The 3,131-nt window shown below is 42.0% G+C and overlaps 1 long non-coding RNA gene across 1 annotated transcript; it reads right to left on the bottom strand.

Annotated features, from left to right (window-relative positions):
- On the bottom strand, window positions 1-2,842 carry LOC118560103. Its single transcript, XR_004929073.1, has 4 exons — window positions 2,814-2,842; window positions 1,158-1,286; window positions 444-563; window positions 1-37 (listed from the first exon to the last, which is right to left on the bottom strand). It is a non-coding gene; the product is annotated as an uncharacterized LOC118560103 (long non-coding RNA).
- Window positions 2,843-3,131: the final 289 nt, after the last annotated feature.

Below are 3,131 nucleotides of genomic sequence, written 5' to 3'. Positions count from 1 at the left end.
GCTGCTCTGATTGGCTGCCAGCAGTCCAGGTCCTGGTCTGAAGAAGTAAAACAAAAGTAATCACACCCCTTCTCCTTCCTTTAGATCTTAACATAAATGCTCTTCCTAATTCATGCTTTACTTACGAGTTTATAAAACTCTAAGGTCCATTTTTAAACAAATGAATGAATATGCTTCTAAACATATATTTACACATTTACATGCCAACAATTCTCCCTACAGCCAATGTGACTAAGACCATTGTACATGTGTGTATAACCAGGCCCAATGTTTCTGCAGTGAATACTACTGGTTTATTGACTAACAGCTGATGATTATGGAGCTTTAAGTTAAGTTAAAGTTCTAAACTAATTTACTTTCACTTTATAAACTGAAGACTGAGTAAATATTATGTTTTATATCTCTGTGGAATCACAAGGATCAGTTAGAAACTGGGTTCTTACTCTGAGTCTGAGGGTCCAGGTTCTTCACTGAAGTCTGGATCCCAGTCTTTGGACCAGTTACTCCTGATAGACGGACAGCTGGATCCTGGAGGTTCTGCTCTCTGTTTGTGGTTCTGACCTCTGAAACACCAACATGTTGTTATTCAGATCACATCAATCAGTGAGAAACTCTGATAAAAACCAGAGAAGAAGCTCTGAACACAAACTGCTGCAGAGAAGCAGAAGCTTTAAAGATCCAGAAACATTCAGACGGTTCTGGTGGACCAAACTGAACATTATCTTAATAACCGGGTTGTACTGGTCTGGATCACATGGGTCCTACCAACACCTGCAGGACAACAGGGTCATGTCACAGTTTAATGGAGCTGATGAGATCAGATTTAGATGAATTATTCTACAAAGTACTTCTATAGTAGACACTACTAGTACTACAAAGCCCAGAAAGTTCTGGACACGGTCCGATTGATCACATCTAGTCTGAGAAGGTGGAGAGCAGAGGATCTGGTCCCTGATAGCAGAACTAAAGCTGTTGATCTGGTCTAAGGAGCTGATGTGGCCGTCATTAAAGAACAGAACCCATGAACGGACCATGAAGCAGAACCTTAGAACCAGAACAAAGCTGAAACCAGAGAGACGCTGAAGATCAACCAGTTAATGTTCTAGATATTATATCTCTGTGGAGTCACAAGGATCAGTTAGAAACTGGGTTCTTACTCTGAGTCTGAGGGTCCAGGTTCTTCACTGAAGTCTGGATAGTATTCTTTGGACCGGTCACTCCTCATAGACGGACAGCTGGATCCTGGAGGTTCTGCTCTGTTCTCCATCTCCTGGATTTCAGTCAGCCTGAGAGAGGAACCAGAACCAGTCAGTTCCCAGTGGTTCAGGTCCAGTCAGTGTTCTGTAGAGCAGAAAGCTGGTTCCCATCATGTGTGTAGAGGACCAGAGGAACCTGAGTTCAGCAGGTACCATCTGGGTCTGGATTGTTCTCTCCTTCACTACTTCATGCACCTCCTGATGTCTGCTGATGTCTGCTGGGAGTTCTGGTTTCTTCAGAAAATGAGGCTAAAACTGAGGGTGAAACCTTTTCAGGTCTGAACTGGAATCCTGTTCCAGGTCTGTAGAAACATCCAGAGTGAATGAAGGAGGGAACATTTCCTCTGAAGTTCTGATGTGTTGGTTCTGAACACAGCGGCCCGCAAAGAAGAACAAAGATGCTGCAGCTTCACTGCTAAAAGGAACTAAAAGGACGTAAAACTGTATTGAAATAAAAGTATTTGCCCTTGATCTGAGCAGCTAAATAGGATTATCTGCCAACTGAATACGATTTAGCACTTAATATAGGATCAACTCATCTCCATCATCTTATTTTAAGGTCAGTATATCTAATTATCTTATTTTAGGGATCAAAATACTCATTCCATTGGCAGATAATCTGATTTAGCTGCTCAAATTAAAATAGAATTTATGTGAACAAAGACAACAGGCGATAATCAAACAGATGCTAGAAAACTGAACACATCTGGATCAAACATGGTGCAGCTGTAGAGAAAACCAGGAAACCAGGAAATACAAGGAAACGCCTCTGAAGGAGCAACTGGATCCACAACCAGGAGAAAAAGGAGAGAAAAACTCCAAATGGCCGTATTCTAAAGGACTCTGATTGGTGGCCTGCTGTGATCTCATCAGAGGCTGGTTGTAAAAGAACTAAATAGCAACCATGACATGTTGTTCTGCAGGAGACAAACTGTCTCTAGAGAGATTTTACAGAAAGGTGCGGCTGCTGCTGCAAAGAATCAGAGATCAACTGAGAACAAAGTTTGATTTTCAGCTTTTATTCAGCAGCTAAATTACAATCTGCAGACTGCAGAGTTTTCAAAGTAGTTTTCCTGATTCAGCTCAATTATTCATCTAGAACAGGATGTGAGTCTCTGACGTCAGCATTAGCTAAGATCATGAGGAAGAAGCAGCAGAGAACCGGTACCGGTTCTACTGAACAACTGGAGCTGCTACATGTGGAGAATGGAAAGTTCCATTTAGTAAAACATCTTTTGGTAAAAAAAAAAAAATTCTGTCAAAGGAACCAACCTGTGGGATGGTCTTCCCACAAATATGAGTCTGACTAGACTTTCCACTCAGAAAGCAAACAATGCTAAAGGCGCTTTTACATCATTATTCAGTTTTTGTCTGAAGAAAAGAGACAAAGGAAGGAAACTGAGCGTTTGTTGGTGCTGATAAGCAGCAAATCAGAGCCTGACCAGCACCACGGTTACATGAAGCAGCAGCTTGGTTCTGAAGGAGAACCAGACTGAGTTCTGTTCCTGGTTCTGTTCACAGTCCACAGAGAGAAAACCAGAACAAGTTCACACTCACCCTGATCCAGAGTCTTCTCTCTGTTCTGTTCTGCTGCTAAATGGAGTCAGAACCTGTTTCTCCTGATCTGATACCTGACTGTAACTGACTCACCTGAGGCTCCGCCCCCTGTCAAGGTGAGTTTACCTGACTTTAAACACCTTTACTTTCAGTTCTTCTTCTCTTTTTACCAGCAGTGAACTGAGCTGTAAAACTCTGAGGTCAGGTTGTAACTTGTCTGTTTTTCAGGTTTCTTCTCAGTCTTCAGCTCATTTCCAGTCAACATTTTATTGCATTCAGTAGTTTTGTTCTCTGGAATCATTTTATGGGGCCCTCACC

This window comes from Fundulus heteroclitus, unplaced genomic scaffold (genome assembly GCF_011125445.2).
Source record: "Fundulus heteroclitus isolate FHET01 unplaced genomic scaffold, MU-UCD_Fhet_4.1 scaffold_387, whole genome shotgun sequence".
NCBI classification, from domain to species: domain Eukaryota; kingdom Metazoa; phylum Chordata; class Actinopteri; order Cyprinodontiformes; family Fundulidae; genus Fundulus; species Fundulus heteroclitus.
This window is presented reverse-complemented; position numbering and strand designations above follow the sequence as displayed.